Source organism: Diadema antillarum, unplaced genomic scaffold, assembly GCF_040938485.1.
Source record: "Diadema antillarum isolate AM-2024a unplaced genomic scaffold, OU_Dant_1.0 seq00000835_RagTag, whole genome shotgun sequence".
Classification (NCBI taxonomy): Eukaryota; Metazoa; Echinodermata; class Echinoidea; order Diadematoida; family Diadematidae; genus Diadema; species Diadema antillarum.
Window position 1 is genome coordinate 804856 of NW_027271711.1, and position 12290 is coordinate 817145.

The window sequence follows — 12290 nt, forward strand, 5'->3', positions numbered from 1 at the left end:
AAAAAAATAAGAAAACAACGACAAACAACTGGATCATAGGCGGTGTATTCGCGCGCATCCACTGTTCGTAGTCTCGTCGCATCAGACCAGCTGCATCCCCACCTAGATTATAGGCTACATACTGTATGCATGAGCCATGACGTTCGCACGCTTGCCTCGTGACGAGAGCATACTGCTGAACAGTGCTAGCAGCGCTCGCGTACTTCTCTCGCACGCCAATGCATGTAGAACAATATCGACCGTAATGCATGCATGCTTCGGATGTTGAACTACTATAGTAGCCACACAACCAGATGGCAACCAGCTGCATGCAACCAGGGAGGTGCTCTTCCCACCTCCTTGATGCAACACAGTCTGTAGGACCATGGACGTAGGCGTGAACGAGTGCACCATGCCGAGCGCGATACGACTCACGTCGAGCTCCGCATGAGTTACCCAAAGATCTAGATAACAAACAAGTTCGTTAACAGCCTTGTACGAGTTTCAGTCGTAGGAATTGCAACACATTTATCCTCTCCATATTGGCAGTGATTTTGCTCAGTTAATATAATTCGTTTGCCTCCAGAAAAAACAGAAGGAACGGGTGTCGATTCCCATATTTTGCCATATGCAAGTACTTCCTTTAATCTAATGAACCTTGCTTTAGATTAATGGTTCAGACCTATTAACCAGATTTCTTTTTGTTTTCATGGGAGATGTGCAAAAAACACAAGTTCACCTGTTAACAAACATACATCAATAGATTAATAAGACAAGTTTATTTGCAGCCAATTTTATTGATATGCAACATTCATCTCACGAACAGAAAAATGGATTCTTTAATCCCTAATTAAACAATCCCACAGAAAAGGCAAGACATTCTAACAGTTTGCCAGAATAGTACGAAAAGATTTTCACTTTTTTTTTTTCCAGTGAATAGGACCTACTTGGAATTGAGTACAGAAACGGATATTGTGCCTTACCAAATCATTTTCACACGTTGGTAAGAATGTATAAAACCTGAAGTGTGCCGTGATCCAGAATGAATTTTACAACTGTATTTATGAGCCTGTTATGTTGTTGGAAAATAACGTTGCTTATCATGTCATTATGCTTAGAAGGGGCCAGATATGAAGCCATTAACTTGACAAAGATGGAAAAAAGGTGAGCAAAATAAATAGAACTATCTCTACGAAAAGGAAGGGCTGAACTCATTTTGATTTCTGCAAATATGAATGGTGTATAAATGGTAATAAAATATACAAAAGAATCTTGAAGAAAAAATCTCAGAAAATTATTCAAATTGTCGGCATCATATGCCCAATTATGTTTGAACTTTCAAAGGCTACAGTATGTTAACATCTGATAGACCTGGGCTTCAGAAGTGCTCTGATATGTAGGCCTATGTTGCGAGATTTATAGTTAGTAAGCGTTGGGTTGTCTTCAATTAAAGTACGGTTTGCTTAATCTATGCCTGTGAGGTAACTGAAGTTAAAAGGTAAAATTTCCTTCAATACGAGATGAACTTTCAAGTTTTCAATCTCCGCCTATACGGTCCTTATATAATCTTGCGTTTCTGATAATGCTTATTGTTTACTCTCCAAAGGAATGGGGTTAGACATAAAAGGTAATATTCTATATGGTCGATTGGAATTACGGAACATAATTACGTTATTAGAGTCCACAAAGATTGTCATAGAGACACATACGGAGAAAAAACTGTGCTTGTTTGTTTAACCTTGTTTGCTTTGTTACTGTTTTATGTTAAGATTTTTAACACATAATGTACAAAACTGATCTCGCGGAATAAATTTATTCAAGTGAATAAAGCTATGTATATTCACCTTTATCCAGCAATTTGTTCTCAATAGTGTTTTGATCAGAGGAAAAATAGTGTGTTAGTTGTCGCATGTCACAAGTTATCCCGGGTTACATGAAGAGCTGTCACTATACCTTGCCACTACAACTCGACTTCTGTGGAAACCGTTCTTCGTTATTCTGCCAAGTACCATTATATCCCCCCCCCCCCCCCCCCCCGGAAATAAAAGCGCAAGCGCGCGAAACCGAGCGCTTTAAAAGTTCAATCATGTGCAGTGGATGAAGTTGGGTTAGGGCGGACGTCCACTTGGGCGCGGACAAGCTCTGGAAGGGTTGCGGAAGCAAATTTTGTTATTTCGGCATCCTGTCCGCGACAGACGCAGAATAACTTTGTGAATCGGCTTGTCCTGGGACATTCCTAGGACTGTCCGCGGACTGACTGCGGACATTCCTAGGAATCACTCCGGAAGAGCGCGAAATACCTCGGAATATGCTAATCGTAGCCGGGCAGCGCGGAAACATCTAGGATCACACCAGGAATGAACGCGGACAATCAGGATACCTTCCGGACAACACAAGTTAGGCATGCGGACAAACTGCGGACAATACCAGGAAAATGGAAAGGTATAAATTTGGCGCTGACTTTGACTTTTCCTCATTTGACTGCTAGCCATCATTGATGCTCCTTGTTGTGCTTCCGCAGTAGCGGCTGATATTACATTGATATGATTTGTCAATATTATTTGATAAATGTGACCACCAAAAGTCGAAGAATAGGATTGTCTGCATGTTGGCTGACGACTCATTTTTTTTTTTGTCTCATCTGGGAGAACATTTTTTTTCTCTGCCTACAGTCACATGGATGATATTCGCAAACTTTTTGAACCATATATATATATATATATATATATAATATACATAAAAATGTAAATGTATATACATATATATATATGTATTATATAATCATGTCGATAAGGTAGTCCACGTGTGGGCAAGATAAAAAGATAAGTAACAAAACTGCAACAAAGTTCATGCTGTATTCACCAACGATTTATTTCTTCACAAGAAATAAACCGTTGGTGAATACAGCATGAACTTTGTTGCAGTTTGTTACTTATATATCTATATATATATATATATATATATATATATATATATATATTATTCATTCCCTTTTTTTAAGACCTGTGCTTTATCCATCGCGAAGTATATACATGTTTTGTCTGATACTTCTGTAGAGCACGCTAAAATGATCCTAATCATTAAATTTGTTTTTCTTTCTCTCATTTTTACCCTTGTCCATCTCTAACCCTCTCTTATTTTGATCACTTTTGAACATTTTCAAGTCTGAGAATTTTTTTTTCATGCTTAGAGCTTACTAGCCTATTGTCAATGAAGTGTAAACATGGGGAAATATTTCTAACCTACTTTAATTTACTTTTTTTTGGGGGGGGGGTTTAGCTGGGCTGTCAAATTGGACAATCGAGTTTATTTGCAACTAAAACAAAAAGACAAGAAAAAATTATTAGGTAATAACAACTACGAAAATCATTCAGGTAAAGAATATTTCTGAAATGATTTGTGATGTTTAATGTGTACTTAAATATATACACTCAGCAAAAAAACAAAACAAAAGAAAGACAGAAATTTAACACTTTTTCGAGTTCATGATTTATTGCTTTTCTCTCATTTTACTTGAATTTTGAAGTGACAGAAAATTCTTCATTTTCCTCCATCATCTTTAGCTTTCATTGTTATTTTGGACTTCAAAGACATTACATTGTCATGAGACCACTGCATGTATATCTTTGCAATTGAATTCATGCTTTTTATTGTGATGAATTTGTCTTTTGTTCTAATATGTTGCATCATTAGAAAGCATTTACGCATGAATAACAACTTGTTCATGTTTATATAATACATTAACATTTAGCCAAAAATTCTATGCTTTTTTTCTGAGTGTACTTCCACCTACTTTTGTGATTTTTCAGCTGGGCTGTCACATGGGACAACCTAGTTTGTTTGCAAATAAAATACGAAAACAACATAAAGGAAAATGTACTATAGTAAGTAATAGGAACCAGGAAAGTCACTCAGATGAAAAATAATGTCTGAAAAGATCAAATCAAAAACAAAGTTATTAGGAAGTTAGGGGGCTGATTTCACTTTTTCTGATTGCTTTTGGCACAGTCTCTACCTACCTTCTTCTTTGCCTTCTTGGACCGGAAATTCCTTAGATTTACCTGTTCTTCATCACTAGACGAAAGGTGTGCCTGTGATGGGGATATTTGCATGGGGCCTCGCCTCCCTTCTTGCTCATTTTGCGTTTCATTGGCATGACGCTCGCGGAAAGTGTCGACATTTCGTGTCTGGATCACAAAATTTCCGCATCGGTTCCGGACACTTGCATATATAGATCCGCATCGGCTCCGCGCTGTCCTAAAAACATTCCTGGTGTCTTCCGCTTTCATTCGGGAAGCTTCCCCACACCGCGGGATTCTTTCCGGAGCGTGTGCGGAAGGAGCGGAAGGGTTCCGGACAAGCGGGACAATCCTCAGGACATGGTCAGGACAAGTCGCCGAAGGTGTCAGGAAGTTCATTTCCGCGTCCAAATTTTGGTCTCGATCAAAATTTGGACGCGGAAATTTTTCTCTCTCCCGAAGGTGCGGAAACGCCCGGACATGTTTAGGACAGTGAGCGGACACGTTCAGGAACGTGCGGACATGTTCCCGAAGGAGTGCGGAATACCAAATTTGCATTCCGGGGCTTGTCCGCGTCTTGTCCGCGCCCTAGTGGACGCCTGGTCTTATGGAAAATTGGACAACTACCGCCAGATTTATGCACCGGATCGCTGAATTGCAATCATGAATATGCAAAAGCTACTGGGTCCCTTTCGATAGACTTTGTACACTTTTGAGATTGATGTTTTATTTCCTTATATTTATCAAAGAGTGTGCAGCAGATCTTTCACTTACAAAAGATCCCTCATATGCAGAGGTGTCGAATGAGGGGGAGGGGGATGGTTTCCCCATAAAAGTATTGGGGACAAACAGATCATTTTGCTCCTCCTCGTAACTCCCGAGTTGTGGAAATGTTCTTACTTTTTTGATAGAAGACTGTCTAAATATTTCACCCAAAGATGGCTGAATTTCAATTCTGAAAATACAAAATCTCCCTCGCGTAAGACAGATTTCAAAATGTTTCATCCAAAGTGTGCACCAGGTCTGAAATGCAAATGTTCCTTGGGTGGGAGGAGATATCTAGATACTTTCAATTAACAGAGGATCTCCCCCCCCCCTAAAAAATAGTATACACTTCTGGGATTGAAATTTCAACAGATTACATCATAAATGTGTTTACGAGATATTTGTTGCTGCCAGTAATTGCCACCAGTTGCGCCCGGTGCGCCTCCATCCCTTAATTTCCAAAGCGAAAAAAGTACAGCTACAAACGGCAGTTTTGGACTGTAAAATGTCAAAATTTTCAAGGTCGCTCGCTTCGCTTGCTCGCATTGAATCGTCATGCCATTCTCCTGATGTTGCTGCCGGGTAATTGCCAGCAGTTGCGCCCAGTGCGCCCCCCCTATTTTTCAAAGCGAAAAAAATACAGCTACAAACGGCAGTTTTTGGACTGTAAGATGTCAAAATTTTCAAGCTCGCTCGCATCAGGGAGGTGGGAAGAGAAACACCTCCCTGCTCGCATTTAATCGTTATGTCACTCTCCTGATGTTGCTGCCAGTAATTGCCAGCAGTTGCGCCCGGTGCGCCCCCACCCCCTTAATTTCCTAAGCGAAAAAAGTACAGCTACAAACGGCAGTTTTTGGACTGTAAAATGTCAAAATTTTCAAGGGTGCTCGCTTCGCTCGCTCGCATTGAATCGTCATGCCATTCTCCTGATGTTGCTGCCGGGTAATTGCCAGCAGTTGCGCCTGGTGCGCCCCCCCCCCCTTATTTTTCAAAGCGAAAAAGATATAGCTACAAACGGCAGTTTTGGGACTGTGAAATGTCAAAATTTTCAAGCTCGCTCGCATTCAAACATTATGTCATTCTCCTGATGTTGCTGCCAGTAATTGTCAGCAGTTGCACCCGGTGCGCCCCCACCCCCCTTAATTTCCTAAGCGAAAAAATATAGCTACCAACTGCCGTTTTCGGACTGCACGATGTCAAAATTTTCAAGCTCGCTTGCTTTGCTCGCTCGCATTTAATCGCTATGCTATTCTCTTGATGTTGCTGCCGGGTAATTGCCAGCAGTTGCGCCCGGTGCCCCCCCCTTAATTTTCAAAGCGAAAAAATGTAGCTACAAACGGCAGTTTGGGGACTGTAAAATGTCAAAATTTTCAATCTCGCTTGCTTCACTCGCTCGCATTAAATCGTTATGTCATTCTCCTGATGTTGCTGCCAGTATTACATTGCCAGCAAATGCGCCCGGTGCGCCCACCTTAATTTCCAAAGCGAAAAAAATATATAGCTACAAACAGCCGCTTTTGGACTGTACAATGTCAAAATTCATGATCGCGTTCATGATCTTCAGTGTAAGAATTAAGACAAGAAGTTTCTCTAAATTATACCATTTTATAGGCAAAATTGTTCAATAATAATCTACATAAAATGTACTGCTACCTTAAACATGTTGGACTGTTTCAAGTCGATAGAACACGCAAAAAAAAAAAAAAATGAATCAAATTGCACCGTTTACAACATCAATGTGCAAAAAGTTCTCACTGTGGGAGGGGGAAACCCCCCTCCCACACCCTCCCACACCCTCCCCCCTCGCTCGTGTCTCTCCCTCGCATCTAACCGCTCCCCCTAAGATCAAATCCTGGCTACACCGGTGATAGGCCCCACTATTTAGTAGGCCTTCACAGTGATGTCGCACAGACCAGGGAGGTGACGTGCACAGGCGGAGCAAGAGCTGAAATACCACGACATAGTCATTCAATTTAATATCTATATTTCTTTTTCTTACTTGTTTTTTTATAGGAAAAAAATCCCAAATTTCACCAAGTGTGCACCAGATCGCTGAATTTGAGGTCTGAAAATGCTAAAATTTTCGTGTGGGAGGGGGATACCCCCCTCCCACACCCTCCTCCAGGCCGCTCCGCTCCCTCGCACAGATATTCAAACTCAAAGTCCCTCCCCTACTCCCCATCATTAAAACGGAACGATGCCCCTGTGATGATTGCTTCACTGACTTAAATCAAGAAAATTGAAGAATACAATAATAGCTACAGGAAAATATCTACTACGTTATTCAAGAAATGGATATCCTTATTAGCATTTTATTTAATTTATTTGGGCATTATTCAGGGCTGCGCTACGTTTTTGAAAGGGGGGGGGGGCAAAATCGCTTGTCAGTCAAGAAGAAAGAACATCAAAAGACAAGAGAAACAACAACAAAAAAGTCTTCATATTTTTAAGGTCTGATTTTCCGCCGAAAGTCGGCTGACAAGAAAAAACAAACAAGCAAAAACAAGAACAAAAAATTCGTCATATTTTTGCTGCCACTTCCCTCCCACTTTGCATGGAAAAGAGTGGGACATTTGATCCCTGTAAAGTGTGTGTGTGTGTGTGTGTGGGGGGGGGGGGGGGGGCAAGCTTCCCCCCCCCAGGGCTGCGCCGGTCCGGTTATGGGCTTGTAGTCGTGGTGATGGTGACTATCGCCAATCATCCCCCCCACTCCTCAGTACGGATTTACGCGTTGGTACAGGCATGCTGTATAATGTGTATACGATCTTAAATGAATCCCACAAGGATTGGAACAATCGTCCCCCAGCATTCCCACTGATCAATTACTAGCCATCCCCTTTAAACCATTTGTGAGATATGGAGAAAAATGTAAAATTTTAACCTTTTGACTTGACCTTTGACCACACGACCTTAAACTCTCTCTGGAAAATCTTTATTTGGTAACATACATGTGTACACTAAGTTTCAAGAAAATACCTTCACGCATTGCATGGATATGGGGGAAATAGTGACATTTTGAGCATTTGACCTTGACCTTTTGACATTTGATCTGGAGCATGTGCACCTAAAAGTTGATAGGCACAACTTTGCCCACTCATACGTGCCAAGTTTCATTAGGATACCTCAAATAGTTTTTTTGTTACACTGTCCACAAAATTGATTACGGACAGAAGGACGGACAGACTGAAGGAAGGACGGATGGATGGACAGACGGAAGGACGGAAGGATGGACAACCCGAAAACATAATGCCTCCGGCATCACTTCATGCCGGAGGAACAAAAATGTATGACTCAATGAGTACATGTATGAAGTTCAGTAGATTTTAGTCTATGACAAAGGAACAGTACTTACAGATCATTTTCTGCTACTAGTAAGGATGACGTTATAAATCACGAGTCTGACTGAGAAATGAAAGAGGAAACTACAGCCTGTATGAATAAATGGTTGTTAGACCATGCATAGTACTTTTTTTTAAGCCTTTGATATTCTCCTTTTTCCCATTGGAATCCAAGACTAAAGACTATAATTTCAGAGAAGTTGACCAACCTACATTGTATATTATATAGCCTTTGGCCACTGGGTTCTAACATAACAAGGCCTAAAAAGTAAGATTTTAGTAAATTAGTACTATTATTGAAGATCTAAGTGAGATGTAGACTTGTCTTCTGTTCATAGGTTTCTAAATATCTCACAGCTTCAGCTTAGCTGTATCATCACAAATAAGAATGACAATCAGAGTGGCATATTTAGAAGTTCCATACAATTCTCTTGGTTCAATATCTTCCAGAACAGGTAAACCATTAATGATCCATCACACCCTGATTACACTCAATTTTCAAGCACAGAAAGAGTGATGATGTAGCGCAAAAGATGAACAGATATCACAGTGCTAAAAGGAGACAACTGGAATATGATATTGAAAGACCAGGCATCAATACTCCAGCCACTTCAGAGGATATTGGTGATGTAGTCGAGCTCCCGTCAATGATTATGCAACCCAGGGTAAACACAGCTGCTCCTGCCTCTGTCAATTCTGAAATGAGCAGCAATGTCAATCCCCCATCCCAGCTCAAGGCACCTTGTTTGAAATCATCACCAATGACCATGAGAACATGGCTGTCTGATGCTGAACAAAGTATGATCTACCAAGAGATGGATGCCCTTAGAGCTGATAGAGATTCAACTCTTACAAGTCTGAAAGAAACTGAGGAAAAACTAAAGAAAGCCTCACTAACAGCAGATTCAGTGGAAAACAATGACAGACACTGCAAAGAAAATACCGGACTGTCGTGGGTTGTCTTCTTAACAACATTCAATTTTTTTTTCACACTGTTGAAGCTATAACAAGCGCGCCATTTGAATTTCTATCGACCCACACCAACATAGCTAAAACAACGCTGATAGAGGTATTCTGGAAATGGATTGATATCGTGTACATCAACTTATCTTTACTTGTTCGCAGTCCAGATCCAGAAGCTGTTTGCCTTATACAGTGAAACTCCGTTATAACGAGGTCCATGGGACCGGCGATATTACCTCGTTATAACCGGTACCTTGTTATAACCGTACGCATTTAAAACAGAGAAAAACATAAGCGTGAAGTCATATACCCATCAATCAAACTTAAGAGCAGTCTTTGCATTATTATCACACAAGTATGGACCATTATTATTGAGAGAATAAAGGGGAATTATTTGTGAAGTGATACAAAAAAAAAAGATGAAAAAAGTAGAGGTTGAAATGCATTCTTTATTTTTCTTCCAAAAATTTCTTCGCATAACAGTTGCAGATACGTTGTTGAGAAGTAGGCCCACTCGACAGAGTCATATTCGTGATTCTTTCTACAATATCTCTTCCTCTTGTATGAACAAAATCACTTTGTATAAAATGCGTTCGTTAAATTTTTCTAAACACCAGCGTAAATAGAATAACACACATGCGTTGTTTACTGTAACTTGCGAGGTATTTTACGCTGTTAGTACCCAGCGGGAATGCGATGATTTCATGAATCATTTCAGCTGTAATCTTACACATGTATTATGTTTGCGCCCGAAGGGATTAAAAGCGCGTTCTTTATTTTCTTCCGAAAATCTCTTCGCGTTTTGTACATCCATTCTTGAACTAGATATATCGTTACGGCGACTGATATGCCTCCGCCATAATGCATGGTTCTCCTAATAGGTCTATAGTACAATGTCTTGACAATGTGTGATGACAGTTTCACACAATTGGCAAAATATTAAAATGACAGGTTTGACAAAAATGTGCTGAATGTTCACTTTCCTAGAACTAGGTTCAATTGGATGAATTATTAAAATGTCAGAGTGCAGGTATTTGGGGAACTGATGATTTTTACTTGCCTTTTGACCCTTTTATAAGTTTATGCATTGAGTAATTTTCAAGGTATTGACAAAAAGTATAATTTCAGTATCAAATGGGAAAATAGCATTATCTAAACCTCGCCTTTGACCTTTGACCTCAGTTCCAAAGAGAATCACTGTTAGGTTGAACATGCATAAATATGTAAGTTTCATGATGATACCTTGAGTTACTTTTGAGATATGGAGGAAAAAGTGCAATTCAGCACTTTCACTTGACCTTTGACCTTTGACCTTTTGGCAAGAAACTTCCCACAGAATATATATATTGGGTAATACATGTATACATCAAGTTAAAAAAAAAACCTTCAAGCATTGCATAAATATAAGGAAAGTAGTGATATTTTGAGGAGTTGACCTTGACCTTTGACCCCTGACCTTTGAACCATGACCCCTAACTTCCCTAGATAATCACTGCCCATTGGAACAAGCATATATACTAAGTTCCATGAAGATACCTTGAACCATTTGAGAGATATGGAGAAAAACATGAATTTTCAACCTTTTTTTCACAAAATTACCTGTGACCTTTGACCTTTGACCCTGTGACCCTAAAATCCAAACAAAGTATTATCCCCCCAGGATATACCCTCATACCAAGTTTGATGTAAAACCACCACACGGTTCTTGAGATATTGACAAAAACAAAACGGGACGGAAGTACGTACGTACGGACGGACGGACGGACGACCCGAAAACATAATGCCTCCAGCCACTTCGTTGGCGGAGGCGGAGGTAAATGTGATCCTTTTAAACGAAACTCTACCTCGTAGACCATTCTGAAAGAAAGAAAATCTTTATTGTGAAATGCAGTGTTAAATGATAATGAACAAACCCAGATCTATTCAAACTGTTAAATGAATTTGTTTCTTTTTCTGAACACTGACTCAAAGAGATTAAAATGCGTTATGCAACTATTTTTACGCTATACTGTCACCCGGCGGGTCCGCGATGATTTCATTAATTATTTCAGTTTTAATCATTTATGAACTATACACACTAATATTTACTAACCACCAAAATAACTGGAAGTCGGAACTAAAAATGTAAAGGATGTAATGATGAGTTGCATAGCATTTCAAAAACATATTTGTCCATTTTTGACCATGAGTGTCACTACATGAAAAGTTTTTGAATGCGCTATTCTTTTTTTTTTCTCGTTGCTGTGTGTTCTGACCTGATATCACGCACAAGTATCTCACCAAAAAGAAAATTGAATTATTATGTTCAATAACCTAGTAGGAACATCGGAAGGCAATCCTGTTTCTTATCGCGCTGGTTAGAAGAAAACATGGAAGGAACGGTACTCGTTTATTCGTCGCGGATAATGGGCGGTAAAGAAGGATAACGGTGGGACTAAAACATGTTTGTTTCCGAGTCTTCTCGCTTCAGATAGTTCATGTATAGAGAGACGGCACGGGGATCGTATACATATCCTTGTGTGGATTAACAATTTTATGATATAATCTGAATACTATTCAGACTAGGTACCAGTATGACAGTAACATGGTGTAATAATCACATACACATACACACACACACACACACACACACACAAAAGATACAATTCTGAATTTGTTTCCAGTTGCAGATTCATTTTTAACATTTGTACATCAATATTGATTAACATTAAAGACAGCCAATCCCTTTTGCATTCAAATTTTTAAAAAATTGGTAAGAACAGGTACCCCCATTGAAGAAAACACTAGCAGGAAACCTCCTGTAAATTTTGAACCCAAAAGGGTCTTTATTTGTTTTGTTAAATTGACCATTCAGATTTGAATAATTTTTTACGTTCTACGAAAAAAATTACAAATCGAAACTACTAGTCTAGTTTTACAGACCTGTGTGATGCACTTAGTTGCACATGTATTTCATGTAAGTGGCGTGTTGTTATTTGCCATCAATAACAAAGTAAGAGAAGCTAGAGAATTCTTATTTTCTGACAGCTTTAACATGCATATCTTTTGTTCGAAGTATAAGTATCAATATTTACAACCACAGGAGGAATAATGTATGCAGCTGTGCCTAGTACACAGAATACGTTACGGTGAGCGTTTGGTGCATTATTTGAATTTTAACGGCTAACAACCTTCAAATATCACAGAAATGTTATAGCTTTACAATAGTCTTGTCATTCTGGTGGAA

General features: G+C 39.6%; 1 protein-coding gene across 1 annotated transcript in view; it reads right to left on the reverse strand.

The window, feature by feature from the left end:
* The window catches only part of LOC139740102 (uridine phosphorylase 2-like), a 119451-nt gene that overhangs the window by 32496 nt on the left and 74665 nt on the right, over positions 1-12290 (reverse strand). The window lies entirely within an intron of this gene.